At 42.4% G+C, this 16,249-nt stretch overlaps 1 pseudogene; it reads right to left on the reverse strand.

The window, feature by feature from the left end:
• Positions 1-2,700: 2,700 nt before the first annotated feature.
• Positions 2,701-2,819, reverse strand: LOC136650370 (5S ribosomal RNA; annotated as a pseudogene).
• Positions 2,820-16,249: the final 13,430 nt, after the last annotated feature.

Raw genomic sequence — 16,249 nt, forward strand, 5'->3', positions numbered from 1 at the left:
AGATTGACATGGAGGTAAGTAAAAATGTTTCTAGGTTCTGTTCTTGTCACCATCACCACCACCACCACCATAGCTGGCAGCATGTTCCTTTTTGGAGAGGCTGCATGCTAGTACATGGCAGGAGATAGCACTGGACTTTGAAAGTTCTTACTCAGAACCCAGATATTGTCTGTCTCGACCAATGCTGAAAATCAAATCCCTATGGCCAAATACTTGCTACCTCAGAAGGCTATTAAACAGTCTATAAACTTGGGCAATAAAACCAGATCAATATTTGCACTGACTCCAATCATATTTGTATATTAAAGCGAACATCATGAACATCTTATTGAGTAAGAACACAGCAAATCTACAGTGCCTTTTGTGTGCTCTTTTTACATTCTAGTTGTACTGTAATTAGTTAGTTGTAATGAGTTAATGTTGGCTTTTGCAAAGCTTATCTTGAGAAAGTTCTTATAAAGAGTTATGCTTGTATGAATTCAGATACCTTAAAAAAATATGAATGGCGTTCTTAAGACTGACACTGAATGCATGAAGGTCACCTTTCAAACATGACACTCCTTCAACACAATTGCCATTTTTAGTAAGCCAAAGACATTTACACAGGTCTAGCTTATAAATTGTGATACCCGCATGCCTGTAGCCTGAAAATAGAACTACTTTGGCACCATTCCATTTGTGCTTATTTCAACATTACCAATGCAACCTCTTATTTTAGATGTGTACTTCCAGTTCTGTGATCATGTAAGAACCTACTTCATATATGTGGCTTCCCAAGTGGAATCATAACCATGCAGTTCTTCTTCCAAGCTGCTGTCATAAGGTATATATTTAGCTTCAGGCAGAAAAGTGGGAGAAACAGTGCAACCCTATGCACGTTTACTCAAAACTAAATCCCATTGTGTTCAGTATGTATAGGATTGCAGACAAGGAATTGCATTCTGTTTCTCCTTATGGCTATGGGCATGTTGAGGGGAGGGGGAACTCATCCAGAATGAAACTTATTAGGATCAAGTTGCCTCTGGCTGAGCTGAAATTGATTTGAATGGCAAACATTGTGAGAAACAGTAGGATGATCATCGATAAGGGAGTGTGGAATAAATATGCATCTTTCACAGAGATTAACCAAAGTCTTTGACTTGACCTAGGCTGCCATCCTATACACACATTCCTGGAATTTAACCTCACTGAATGCATAGGACTAACTTTGGAGTAGATATGCATAGGCTTGTGCTCCTAGTGTAGTTTGTCAAAGATACATCAGGAACATGGCCTTGGCAGTTAGTTGTTCTCTTTGCTAAGAAGGGGTATCTGAATACTCACTTCCTTCTCACTGTATCCATCAATTACAGTACTTCATAAATTAATTTTAAGTTTTGATATTGCCTTTTGGAGAGACTGAAGGAAGTACTTTTCAATTATTGGCAAGGCCACCTTTATTAAAATCTTTTTTATATATTCTCTTTTACAATGACATTCCAAACAAACAAACAAACCAAAAAACTTCAATTATCTCTCAGTTCCACCAATACTACCTCTTGCTGATTAAAATTGCCCCCTGCCAAGTGATGAACTGCAGCTTGAGTTGATTAATCTACCAAGGAAACCAATTAAAGCTTGCAGGCCTAAATGTCTCCTTCCATTCTGCCCATGCCATTCTGTGTTCACGGAACAGGAGAGCAAAGATCGTCTCTTAATGCCGACATTATAAATGCTGCAATTTACAATAAGCTGGTAGATAGGATGCTAGAGAAATGACTCCATTTAATGAAAACAAACAGGAAGCATTACCCAATTTTAACAGGCAAAATGAGAATCTAATTAAGCATCAGAAATGATGGGCTTGAGTGTCGCAGTGTTGTGTCTCAGTGGTATTTCTTTGTCGTAGCTCTCCTTGCCAAGAACAATAAAGAAATGTGGCATTTTATAGGCCTGAGAGCTCTCCAACCCACACAGAATATGGAATAACTTTTCTATTTTTAAGGGAATGTTCCCTTCCAGCAAATGGGATGAATATACAAACAATATCAAGGCAACATTTTTCTTCCCTTCTTGGCTTCTGTTAGGCTCTAATATAATTAGGTGATGTCTGATGTCTGTTCACATTATCATGCAGTGACTGTGTTGTCTGAAATACATAGTCTTTATGTCTGCCTGGCATAAACCACCGAGATAATCCACAAAGGTGCTGTTCAGGGGCCAACAAAAGGCTCTGTTGAGAAACTAATGTGCAGGCAAGGGAATGGCTCCATACTTTTGTATGTAGTTCTGTTCCATCTTTGAATAAAAACAACAACAGGAAGCAATGGAAACGTGCGGAAAGACAATTTTGAGTGAGCAAATGCCGTCCGTGGGGAGATCCCACAAGACATTCCGTGCATACATTAGTTTTGCTTAAGATCAATGTTGATTTTTTTTTAAGGGGATCTGAAGTGAGGCAGCATCTTGTGCAGGTCATCGAAAGGAGGAAAATAAAGGTTTATTTTTTCATATTTATATTTACAGCAAAAAAAAAAAAGTACACTGATAATGTGGGATCCAATCCTGGGAGCCGATCCATAGGCACAGCAGTAACATTGGTACCATCAGCAAGCACAACTGGAATGCTAGCGATGGAGATAGGGTCTTGCAGCATAGCAAAAAGCAATTGACTGTGCACTTCATGGTTGGTAACCTTCAGTCTTGAAAGACTATGGTATAAGCCTACAGCACCCGGTATTCCCAGGTGGTCTCCCATCCAAGTACTAACCAGGCCTGACCCTGCTTAGCTTCCGAGTTCAGATGAGATCGGGCATCTGCAGGGTAATTTTTAACTTTGCACTAACAAGGGTGTGTTCCATGTTTCCCTCAAGGGCCTCAGGAATTTTGGTTAGTGAGATTAAGGTCCAGTGTTATTTGGTTAGTGAGACTAAGATCCAGAGCAGACTACCAATTAAACTGATGATGTGACTTGCATCGAGTGGTGGAGAAAGTTGCAGACTTGGGTCACGCTGCACCGCGAGTCTGCTGCTGCCTCCCTCCAACCCACTGCAGATGGAACTGCATTGATCCTGACTCCTTCCTTGCACAGCTTCTTTTTAAACTCAAAAGGTCCATGCAAGGAAGGAGAGAGGTGCATAGATAGGGAAGCAGATTGTTACTGCATGTGCCCGAAAAACCACGTGGGCAGTAGTGATCTGCTTCCCTATCCACTCATCTTGTTCCTTCTTTGTGGTTCCTTTAATAAGTTAAACAGGAAGTGTAGGATATACTGGGTGCACCCAGCTTAACCCAAACTTCTTGCTTTCTTTAACAGGATTGTATGAGAAGGACCAAGGAAAGTGGCTATCGTTTTCTTAGCCATTGGTTTTTTTGGAGGGCGCATGTTGGGGAGGTTGATGATGTGTGGTCAGGGACAGCATCAGGTGGCAGCCTATATAGGTCTCCACTACTCCCCATGTTGGCAACCTTCAGTCTCGAAAGACTATGGTATCGCGCTCTGAAAGCTGGTTCTGGAAAAGTGTCTAGTGTGGCTGAAAAGGCCACTACTCCACTACTAAGAGTGTTAAAATTCTTCATGTTTTCATCAACCTCTTGTTCTCAGGAAACTTTGAAGGAAAGTAAACTGGTATAAAACTATGGTATAAATGTACTTGTTTTCCTAGTATTGAAACAATGATATTTTCATGATAGGAACATTGGAAACTGTCTGTCAGACGACTAGTCCAGCTAGTTCAGTATTGTCTGCACTGACTGGGGTTATCATGCCCAGCTTTCAGACAGGGGTTTGTCCCAATCCTACCTGGAGATGCAAGAGTCTGAACCTGAGACCTCCTATGCACAAAGTATACTTCAGTTACAGCACTGAATTATAGCTACTTCCATGGGCATTTTCGCCAGCTGGTTTTTTCATTGCGACTCTGAGTGCTGCATAGACTACAGGTACACAGATGTCACTGGTACCTAGTCAGAAGGTGGGTGGGAGGAGTGTCTTTTATGGCTCATTGCACCATAAGTACTAAAAACATGTTGTGAAAGCTGGCATCTCAGAAGGCTGATTAATTTTGTTCCTATGCTGTGCAAGACCACAGAATGCATCCAGGCTGGTGCTCTTTCTTTTTTTTCCTTCAGGAATTTATATCTCACCTTTCCTATAAATTACAACCCAAGGCAGCTAACAATATTACAAACAAACGATAAAAGCAGCAAGCAGAAACCAGATCAAAACATAATTTTGTCAATAAAAACAATTGTGAAAGTCTTGCAAAAGAGAAATATTTTCAATCCCAATTTACAGATGGAGGAGGAAGGAGCCCGTTTCAGTGAGAAGGGCATACTGACATTGTGGTGCCACCATTGAGAAAGCCCTATTTTGGATATTCGGTGAACAGATTTCTCTTCAAGTGGGTGTGCCTCAGAAGCCTGCTGCAGGGTTCTAATAAAACATGGTCTTATGTGCTTTGGGGCTTTAATGCACTTGTAATGCACCTGTATCAGCACAAGGCCAGCCCAAGACACCCTGCGAAGTGAGACAAAGGATGAGACGATGCCTGTGCCCCCCAATTACACAAAACCAATGCCACAAAAGCCCACCTTTTAAAAAGAAACATAGAATCTTGAAAAACTTTTAAAATTTGTTTTTATTTGTATTTGTTTAAAGTCAGAAGAATAACCCAGGACTCTGTGTTTCCTCCCAGTTTAGAAGTACAAGGACCCATTGCCAACAAGTGGTTTGTGTGTGTGTGTTTTCTGATAGATCTAAGGCTCTTATTTGTTAGAAGGAAGACTCGCACAAGTCATTAATAAGCAACAACTGAACAAATAGAACAAAAGAATCATATTCTCAGTTGTCATTTATGGCCCAGTCCTACGCAGGATCGAGCTGCTGGCTGGAGTGCATTGCAATAGGTGGAAGGAAAATCCGCTGTCACAAAATGACTGCGACAGTGAGCAAAGCACTTCAGCTCTGGCCATTTTGGGAGTGTTGCCACAAGAGGTTGCAGTACTCCCCTAACCATTGCCGGACCTTGCTGTGCCTGCTGGAGCAGGTAAGGCAGGGGAGGGGTTGGAGAGGGAGCGAAATCGGATGGGGAGGGGAGAGAAACAGGGGTGTGCAGGGTGTTGGAAGGGGTGAATTCAGCAGCAATGTGCGTGCTAGATCCTATCCCCTTTAGTAAGCCTTTCTGTCCCCTTTCTCTACAGCTACAGAGCTCGGGTAGTTCTAGAAGACCCATTGTGGATTGGGAGGCTTATGGATGGTAAAGGGGAAATGATTCCCATTTCCTCTCTGAAGCCTCCTGACCCCTGCCCCCAGACAATGTGCCCATTTTTTGTGTGGCTGTTTTGGTGGGGGTGGGGGAGGACAGGATTGGGCCCTTAAACTCACAATATTCTTGGGTGCTTCTTCTACACCCATAGACACTGTTTTTGTCTTAACCAAAAGCTGCAAAATTATGGAAGTAAAAATGGTATTTTGTAAGTTTCAGGGTCCTGTGTAGAACCAAGTAGTTTGTTGAAACTCTAGTTTGTTTCCATTTGTGCAAATGCCAAGGACTTTACTCTGGGTTTATACAATACAAACACAGAGGAAGACTCCTGTAAATGAGAGAACCCACATAGTAGGCCATGCAACATAAATGGCGAACATTTTTTGTTGCGAAGTAGTACCTAGTTTTATTTTCCAACAAAAGGAAACATCAGTTAGTTCTCTTGCGTGCTCCTTTACACTTTGGCTGTTTTGCTTCCAGTATAGATAGTTATCATATAAATAGGTATGTGCTGAAATCAACATGAAAATAGCCACACGCACACACACTACAAGAAATAAATACAATGGATTATACTGGATTTTTAAAAATCTATTTATTATGGGTGAAGGACACAATTTCTGACAGTTTGAACTGAATTTCTGAGAGAACTGCCCCAGATGGCCTGACCCTGCTAGAAGTGGAGATTCCTGGGGCAGTGGTGTCCTGGTGGGCAAGATGCGACTGTGCCGGTATCTGGATGTTCAAAAGAGACATGTTTTGGGGAAGTCCAGCTGTAAGGTGAGTTGCCCATTCCAGTTGCTCCCTCTGTCGGCAGGGATGGTACTGGCAAAAGTGATACCTGCAAAAGGTGGCACTTGGCAGGTGTTCAGTTGATCTCTGAGAGCAAGCAATGGTCTACAGCCACCACAATGAGGCAGCACTTACTGTGTGTTGCCAAGAGAGTTTGAAGTCTGAACAAGGACAGAAAGGGAGTCTAGTCACGCTGGAATGAAAGAGCCGTGAAAAATAGATTAAGCACCATCAAACCTATACATATTTTGCCAGAATCACTGCAGCCCATCACAAGGATGGAAGAATCCCATATACAGTATTATTCAAATATATCTGTGTGGAACACTATTTTCATGTACAGTACCTGTGAGGTGCTGTGCCCCTGGGTATTTGCCTCTGTCTGCTACATAGAGACTGTTGCTTTGGAAATGTATTTCCAAGAGAGAGATTATGTGGGGTGCCAGTAACTGTAGGCCAGGGGTATCAAACATAAGACCTGTGGGCCAAATGTGACCCCCTAAGGCAATTAACCTGACCCTTGTTATAATTGGGCTCTCCCAGTATAATTGGGCTCTCCCATAACTTGAAAATTTGAACAAGAATTGAATATTTTCTCTTCTGTCATTTGCAGCTAACGAGTTTCTATGTGAAAATAAAGTGCATATTTCTGTTCAGCTTCTGCTTAATGATGTCACTTTCTGCTTAATGATGTCACTTCCGGTCCTTTGCAGGCACCATGAATGCTAACTGGCCCTCTGTATGAAATGTGTTTGACACCCTTGCTGTGGACCATGGGCCCAAACCTTTGCAATTTTCCAGCACCGGTGCAGCTGCAATGCAGCCCCAAGGTAAGGGAACAAATGTTCCCATGTGTTAAGGAGACCTCTGTGGCTGCCTCCCCACCACAGGATGCAGTGCATGCCCCATTGGCATGACTGTACTAGCACTGGAAAATTGGATAGGATTGGGCCCCATGTCTCCAATCCCTGGAAGATTGGGAGGAAAGCTGACAGGGTGGTATGAGACTATCTGTGTGCCAGTAAACTACTCCCAGGTGGGAGACATAATATAATGTCCTCCCAAGGATTCATGGTTCTGAGTCCCTGTGGGGTCAGAAGAACAGGGGATTATTTCTCTCCCCTTATGGACCTCACTTGCCTGGAACCAAAGCACCCTCCGTGTATCCCAATCATGCTCCACACAGCTGGTTTGATGATGATAGGTCTATCAGTAACCTCACAATTCAGACCAAAGCTCCTTGGAGGAAGGGTGGAATAGGCACAAGCACAAACAAGCAATAATCTGTGAGTCACTGTGCAATGAGTCATTGAATGGTACAGTGACAAATTGCAAAACAGTACCCCTGTTGCTAATGTTGTGATTTCAGAGGGGGGAAAATGAGACCACCGGTCCTCTAGGGAAAGGTTGAATATACAAGTGCTGGAGATATTTATATAAATGTGTTTCTCCAGGCAATTTTCTCATGAGTGGTTGGGGAGGGGGGAGGAACAAGAAGGGGAGTTGTTAATTACAAGCAAGATCAAAGAAATCATGAGATGTAGTCTAAAAAAGGGACTGCTTTTATATGTGAATGTGTGCTTATCCATCTCCATTAATTATGTTTTAAGATCTGAGAATCTGGTTGCAGGCATTCATTGTTTTGGTGGCATGATAGAGGCTATTCCACGTAGCAACAACAACAAACAGCAGGCAAAAGGAATCTTGATGATTTTTGAGAATACCTGTAATGGACCATGTAGGCTGTATCAATGTGAATGACTCCTTATTTGACCTTAAGAAATTGCCACACTGCATATTGGCTGTGGCAGTATGAGTGACTTAAAGCATGCACTCTGAATGTGGCAACGGCAGTTAGCCACTTGGTGCTGTGGTTGCTTTGTGCCATGAAGAGATGGGTTCAGAGCTGGCTGGTGCTTCCATGCCGCCTAAGCTGGCCACGCAAAATGCTGCTTCCCATCACCACAACTGCCTTCCTCCAAAGAATTAAAAAATCTTGCATTTGTGCACCCCTGAGTAGCTGGAGGAAGGGAGCTTTCCCAAACCGAGACTCACTTACCTCCTGCTTCAGCTGCCCTGAACTCAGGACCGGTCCCAGACTTGGCATGCCAAACACTGATCCCTTACGTGGGGATGCGCCAGCCTCTACTCCTCTGACACTCTAGGCCACCTCTCTCCTCCACTCTTTCATGTTGCCTCCTATTCCTTTTACTGTCCAAGGAGTCGGTGGAGGCAAATGACTAGCTGGAAATGCCAGTTTGCTGCCAGAGGCCACTGCTTCAGTTGGCTTCATGGATGGGCCAATCCTGCCTGCAGACAACCTTTTCCCCCATTTTTCCTCCACATGTTTCCTCTACCTGGGTGCTATTTAAAATGACCTGAAATAGCAGAGCATGTTGGGAGCCCAAACCTTGCCACTCTCTTCTGATCTCAGCCTGCTCCACCCAATTTGTTTTGGCCAGGTGGCGAATAGGTTGTGGCAGTGGTGGAAGAGCAATGGTATGGTGAATGGGGTGCTTTGGGATCCCTTCATCTCTGCCTCCTTGCCTGTTTGGACTCGTCTTCAAAACACAGTGGACAAGGTGGTGGCAAAGGTGGGTTAAGGATGCGCACGCGCTGTTGTATGCACACAAAAGGGGGCAGAAATGTTGGGTGCTGGCTCAGCCATTGCTTGGAGCAGGCAGGGACGAAGGCCTGGTTTAGATAGGGAGTCCGACTTTTGTGCACAGTATTAGATGGAAAGACTAAAAAAGACTTCTAGTCTAAGGCAATACTGGTAAGCACTAAATGATGGAAATTAAATGCCTATCAATGTCTAAAGATTTAGGATTTAAGGGAGAACGCTGCAGAAGTCAAAGTATTCAACCTAAGGGTCTTCATAATTGTAACTGATTATACTTTCAACGGAAGGAAAAATCAGGTTTGTTTGACAAGACCTGTTTTTGATAAAATCATATTGAATGGCATCTAATTATATTTCTAGGTTATAAAATGTCATTGATTGAGTATGGTATTAGGGTTTTCTCCCCCTTTAGTGATGTCAGGTTAATCAGCCAGTAATTACATTGTGTCATCCACCTTTCTGAATTTAAAAGATTAATTTTATTCAAACCTTATATACCATTTTGTCTAATATTTAAAGTTTTTTTTTTTTTCAAAAAAACTGGAATAAAACAAATTCCAATTTGTATAATCAGTGACTGAAATTCAAAGAGCTTACCTTCTTTAGGCCTGTCCAAAGTCTTGCTTTACCAATTCCCCAATGGAAAGCTTTTCCTACCCCCCCCCCCGTTTTTTAAAGCACACCCCCAAGTGCAGCTAACTGGGCAAAGAGGCACTTTTTCAAGTGGCGCTTCTCTCATATTTAAGAGGGGTTGAGTAACAGTACTTGACCCCAGAACAGAAGCTTTTCTAGTGGGTGTTTGCTGGTATTCTGCATCATGTTAGACTGTGAGCCTTTATGGATAGGGAGTCATTTTATTATTTGATTTTGGGTGCAATCCTATCCTGTGCTGGAACAGGCAAGCCAAAAGGCTTGCGCTGTATCCAGCGCAGGATGGGGCCAAAAGTGACTCGGCCAGAGGCAAGGGGAAACATTTCCCTTCACCTCTGGGTAAGGACCACTGTCCCCTATGGGTGGCGCAAGTCCAAGGAGAGCAGAGCAGCTTGGAGTCGCTCTGTTCTCCCCAGGAACGGAGGTTGGGATCCGGCATAACTGCCAAATCCCAGCCCCGCCTCCTGCTCCCCGCCCGCCTACCCCGAAGGCTGCCCACCACCCTCCCTCCCCCATCCAGGAACAGCTCCCTCCCATCTCCTCCTTGCCCCCCCGCCTACCTCAGAGCCTTGTGTTGTAAAAGTGCTCTGTGAACTTTTTTTTTTTTAATGAAAAGGGGTGCATTCATATTCTTAACAACAGCAACAACAACAACAACTTAATGTTTACCCCAAGAAGAGCAAAGAAGAACCACTAGTCAGTTTCTAAAGGTAACCTATTGAACTTTGATAATAAAATTGATAAAGAAAACACTTGGAAATGGCTGGACATATGAAGAAAGAAATCGAAGGCCTCATCCTAGCTGCACAGGAACAGACACTTGCAACAGATAATATCAAAGCAAAGATTCCGAAGACCAGAAACAACAGTAAATATGGGTTTTGTAAGAGGAAAGATGGAAAAGTTGACTATCTGGTCAGTGCCTAGTAAAATCTCTCAAACTGACTATAAAGAACATCATGTGAGAGTTGCAGCCAGGGTTCATTGGAATCTTGGCAAACAATACAATTTACCTTCGAACCAATATTCATGGGATCATAAACTCGATTAAATAACTGAGAAAAACCAAGCAAAGATTCTTTAGGACTTCAAATTTTAGACAAATGTATTTATTTATTTTCACATTTTTTTATATTCCCTTTCTCCAAGGAATTCAGGGTGGTATACAAAATTCCCCCCTTCCCTTTGCCCTCCCACAACCCTGTGAGTTAGGTTAGGGTGAGAGATAGTGACTGGCCAAAGGTCACCTAGGAAGCTTCTTGGCTGAGCAGAGATTTGAACCTGGATCTTCTAGTCCTGACTGTGATGAAGTATAGTATAGTATAGGTTCTATTTGTGCATGTCATTGGACCTGTCTGGTATATTCAACTCCCAGAGCTCAATTTACATTCTCAACTGAATCTCCATTTCAGTTGAAGTATTATTTTGGTCACAAATATGGATTTGCACACAAAATGCTTTCTGTCATTTCCTTCTCAGTAGTGTGGCAAAGGCAGGAAATGTCTTATCTGAGCACAGTCCCATGGTCACCAGCAGCGCACCTCAGGCAAGGCATATGCCCTCAGTGTGTTCCTTCAACTGGAGAAGGTTTCTTCCACGAATTCCTTGAACTACTTCCAAGAATTCTCTGGCCTCAACTCTGACTTTCTTGGGTGTTCTGTGCAAAGGAGGTGGGGCAGTGGCATAGCTATTGGGTTGCAGGGGGTAGCAATTGCACTGGGCAACACGGTTTAAGGAGGCAACAAACCGAGCTTGACACTAATGGCCAAAACCGAGAAAACCTTGGTATGTACAAATACTACCGTCATGCCTATATCATTGGAATGGTAATTTAATGCAGAAAGCAATGAAATAAACTGCAATGGAATATTTGTATTCTGTCAAAAGTTATGGCCGATTAACCAGAAAATGAAAATACAACTGCCTTATGGAACAAAAAGTGAATTTTCTTAATTCAATACTGACCTATGAGACAAAGGGCACAATCCTAACCAGGTCCACTCAGAAGTAAGTCCTATATTGTTCAATGGGGTTTACCCCCAGGAAAGTGTGGTCAGGATTGCAACCTAATTGTTCTGAGAGCCAATGAGATGTTATTATGATACAGCATGAAACCAATAAGGTGTTGATATGAGTCATTTCCATGTATCATAATATAGTTTCCCCTGCTACTCTTTTTCAACTGGTGCTCCTCTTAGCAGGGGGAAAATAACCGTTTCATATATATGTGCTTCTATATGTACATCTGTATGTACTGTGTTTTTCTGCCCTGATTTTAAATGTGTCAGAGAGGATTTCTGAGGTAAAGCCTTTTTATGCTACAGCTGAAAAAAGAAAACAGGCTGATGCTGAATGCTATTGCGAGAAGAATTTGTGCCAGACATTGTGGTTCTGTTGAAAGCAAAAAATTATGTTTCAGCCGGGACAAAGAATTTCTGGCATTTGTTGAAACTTTGGGCCTGTTCCCGTAAGTCCATTTTGCTCAGTCTCACTGCATATCTACTGAGGTGAATGGTTGGTGTCACTTCATCCCTACCTCTGGGATGAGTCATTGGCCATTCCAAAATCCTACAAATTCCAGATCCTACAAATTTAAGAGTCCACAATTTGTGGTGGAATCTGCATAAAAACTAGCAATAGAAATATATAACTTTACCTTTATTAATTTTTTTTACAAATAAAACAAAACAAAGACACTATAACAACAACAACAACAACAACAACAACAACAACAACAACAACAACAATGCACTGGCTACAATCCACAATGTAGGGATTGACAAGATCACAGTTGAACAACTGCAAATAGATGCACTACTAAGGAGATCGGATATTATGCAGCGATATCTCACCAGTTCTTAAACTCTTGGGTGGAGTTCAAACTAGTGAGCACCACTGATGATGATGATGATGATGATGATAAACAGGACAGGCATTCAGAATGACCAAGTACAAAGGCTACTTATTTCCCATATGAATTTCCAGTATCTACAGTCCGTATAGGAATTGCATTTCAGAGTTCTTTACTTTGTATTTCATCTCGCCACTGCCCTCTTTACGTTCAACCAACTTATCTCACAGTATCTGTCAAAACTCATTTCAGCAAATCCAGTCTGAGGGAAAGAATTGTTTGTAAGTGTATAAAACACTGGGAGAATGTAAGCAACGGGACATTCAGATATTCTAACAGGAGACATATTGATGCAGAATAAAAGTAGCAATCAAAAATGATGTGTTTAAGTTTGTTCACCATGAGTACGAGTCTTGGTTTTGTATGCCATACTTATCTGTTAAACATGGGCCTAGCAATAGCCTGGAGAATTGCATTTTGGATTAATAATTTGCCATAAATATAGTCCAGTCCAGGAAGGAAAATGTCTGCACAGGAAGAGGCATTGTGAATTCACCACAGATTTTGTCACGTCAGAACAAAAATGCCAAGCAGCTAGCTTAGATTAGTCATTTCTTTTCTTCCTTTCAGGCACACATGGCAAAAGCATCTATTGCCTGTATGTGGGGAGGATGGGAAGCCCCCAGAATAAGGGGTGAGCAACAAGTGAGAGGGAACAAATATTATTTTTTTTTTAATGTGGGGAAAAATTCAAACATTAACAGCCCAAATGCTTTATGGCTGCTTTGCAGCAGCCTGTGCCAACGGTATACTTGTTCCACCGGTGCACATTTTTGATTGGGTTCGGCTGTTAGTGTGAGGCTTGGGCTGCCCTTCAGGGTGTTTGAACCAGCATTACTATTACATATGTGTCATGTACACATGATAGAATCATTTCTATCAGAAGCACTACCCCTGTTATCACCACCATGCAAGACAACAGTCCCGGGAGATGAACGAGGATACACGAAAACCTTCCAGTTGCCTGCTTTTAATTTGTATTTCTGTCATCTTTCCCAAGAGTTATAGCGAGCCCAAGAGTTGGTTCCGTTTCAGCAGACAGACACTGGTCCCCATTAAAGGGACCAAATTAAAGTACTTTATGTGGCTCCTTCTATGGAACCAGAATGGCAACAGATCTCTAATCCATGTCCTAAGAGAGCTGAAAGAAGCAAGGGATTTAATTAATGTTAAGGCTCTTTGTAACGGAAACGTCAAGGAGATGTTGCTATCCCTTCCCTTCTTGTTTCTCTGTTGCCTTTATAACCTCTGAGTCCCCCAGCCAACCCTTCGAAACTCTCAGAGTAATTTATTACAAGGGTTTTCTGAGGGACAAGTTAGCTGGAATGTGTGGCTGGAAAACAGAACAGAGCAGGGTAAATAAACAAAAAAGATGCCTACTTGTTAAATCCCAGCACGTTGCTCTCTTTTATTTATATATTTGTTATTCTCATTTTCCCTCGAGGAAAAAAAACAACCTGTGTTTGAACTAGATTATAGGCACGGAGGCCTTTCAACCAGTATACAAAAGCATTTTGAGACTCTTTATATTAGCTCCATTCTATGTCACAAATTTCTAAACATTTAGCATAACTCCTGGTGCCTTGATGTACTTTTGGTAGAACAGATTAATTGGTGAGACTAGAGGAATACTTTCTTCTGATGACATAACTGCTTCTCATCTTTACATCTTTGTTCATGGCTTTGCCTTTTTTTCTTTCAGTCTCCTATCCTAGTAAGAGCTGATTAATATGAGACTCAGGAAAACCATTCACAGCGCAATCCTAAACATGACAACTCAGAGTTAAGGCTGCAATCCTACCCATGCTTACTTGGGAGTAAGCCCCATTGGCTATAATGGGACTTATGTCTAAGTAGACATGCATAGGATTGGGCTGTTAGTCTCACTGTGTTCAGTAGGTTGACCTGCTGTTGACACGCTCAGTAGGTTGGCATGTTCATTGTGCTCCCAGATTGACAGACTGTTATATATTCTGCATGGTTCTAGTAGTTCAGTAGTTCCTTTAAATTATTATTATCAAGAATGTTTATATACCGCTTTTCTATAGGAGTAGTTCAGAAAGCAGTATACATAGTAAAATAAATCAATAAATGGCTCCCTGTCCGCAAAGGGTTCACAACCCTCAAAACACACACACACACACACACAGAGAGAGAGAGAGAGAGAGAGAGAGAGAGAGAGTGTAGCAACAGCCACTGTGCAAAAGATGCCCCATGCTGGGGTGAAGAACAGTTGCTCTCCCCCTGCTAAATATAAGAGGACACGACTTTGAAAAATTAACTGTACACTGGCCCTTTCACGTGCAATGTTAGCTTGACAGCAGTCTATACCCCAGAGAGAAGCCACACTGGCATGCTTATGGATTAAAAAATGTGTACAGTATTTAAAATGAAATGCTCGGCTGCTTGTAAACCGACTTTGGGAAATGCATTGGCCACATCCCAAATCTTGTATAAATTAGACCTTGGGTTGGTTCCATGCATAATGTGGTAGAATTCTGGACTGTACTACTATTTTTGAATGTGTTCTCATGCCAAAAGCACATTGGGGTGAAAGCTGAGGCAAGACCATTTCCTGATGCGTCAATTTTCCTTTCTACATATAGGTTGTTTGTGAGACTATTAAAAAATATCCTCCCCACCCACCTACACTCTGAATAAATAGGTACAGCCCAGTCACTCTGTACCTGCCAAGTCACTCTATATCTCATCTTGGGTAACATGCTGGGTACTTTCAGGTGCGCATCCAACATTAGCCTCCTAGCATCATTGCTGCTATGTGACTCCTTCCTGTGCTGTTGACAAGATGCAGGGCATGTGACAGAAGCTGCAGGCTGTTGTTACCAAGATCAGATTTTGAAACAAGCATGAATTGGAGGGTCAACAGTATTGACTCCACCCACTGACTGTCCCATGTGAGTCAAACCAAGCAAAGAACTCTTTGATTCTCACTGAGTGCAAGCCACTGTCAGAGTATTCCCTTAAGGCAATAGTTCCCAAAGAGTGAGCCATGATGCCTGAGGGCACCACAGCAAACTCACAGGGGCACAATGGTATGTCTGTGGTGGCCTCTTCTTATAGCTTCCTCTGGCCCTGCCATCTTGGATCACACAAGATCTCATGTGATTTTCATGGAATTGTGTGGGAATGTTGTGAGAATTGCACTAGGTCTCATGCGATCCAAGATGAGATCTAGAAGAGCTGGGAAGAAGAGGCCGCCATGAAAGAAGGGTGCTGTGACCCCAGTAAGCAGAGGGACTGGGATTATTTTGCAATAGGCACTGACAAAGTAGCTGAAAGGATTGCTACATTTTCTGTAGTTCATGCAGCTGTGTTTCGCCCCCCCCCTCATGATTTGAGCTAGGAGTGTATAGCATTGTGACTAAAACATGGTCTATCTTTAAATCAGTGGCATCACTAGGGATGTGTGTGGGGTGTGTGGGCTACACCAGGTGATGCACACGGGGGGGGGGGGAGAAAACACTACTGGCCAAAATTTTTAAAATCTTGGTATTTTTGAATAATATCATCATGGTATTATTATTTGATGTAGAAATTCTTGCAGAATGCAATGAAACAAACCACATGGATGTATCTCTATTCTATCATAAGTAATAGCCAAAAAAACCAGTGGGGTGGGCAATGGTGCATCTCCATGTCCACCAAATAGGGCATAGCTATGCCCACTGCATGGGAGGGAGGTTCATCAAAGGGATCATGCACTGGGTGATCCAAACCCAAATGATGCCACTGCTTTAAATAATATTCATCTCTTGGTAAGTAGATAATCCACATGAGGTTTGTTTAACTCCACTATCATGGGAGATTTCTTCCCTGGTCCATGTCCAGACTCCACCTCAACTCTCCCATGACCCACACCCATGTTAAAATAATTGTTTGAGACAGATATACAGTAGTTTCTATTTGGTTCAGATGCGCTCAGTATCGTCCCATATGTTTGTACAGGTTGCGCACTGCACAAGGACACGACATCTAAGGTAGTGCCATTCACTCCTTCCAAAGGAA

Source organism: Tiliqua scincoides, chromosome 4 (assembly GCF_035046505.1).
Source record: "Tiliqua scincoides isolate rTilSci1 chromosome 4, rTilSci1.hap2, whole genome shotgun sequence".
Taxonomy (NCBI): domain Eukaryota; kingdom Metazoa; phylum Chordata; class Lepidosauria; order Squamata; family Scincidae; genus Tiliqua; species Tiliqua scincoides.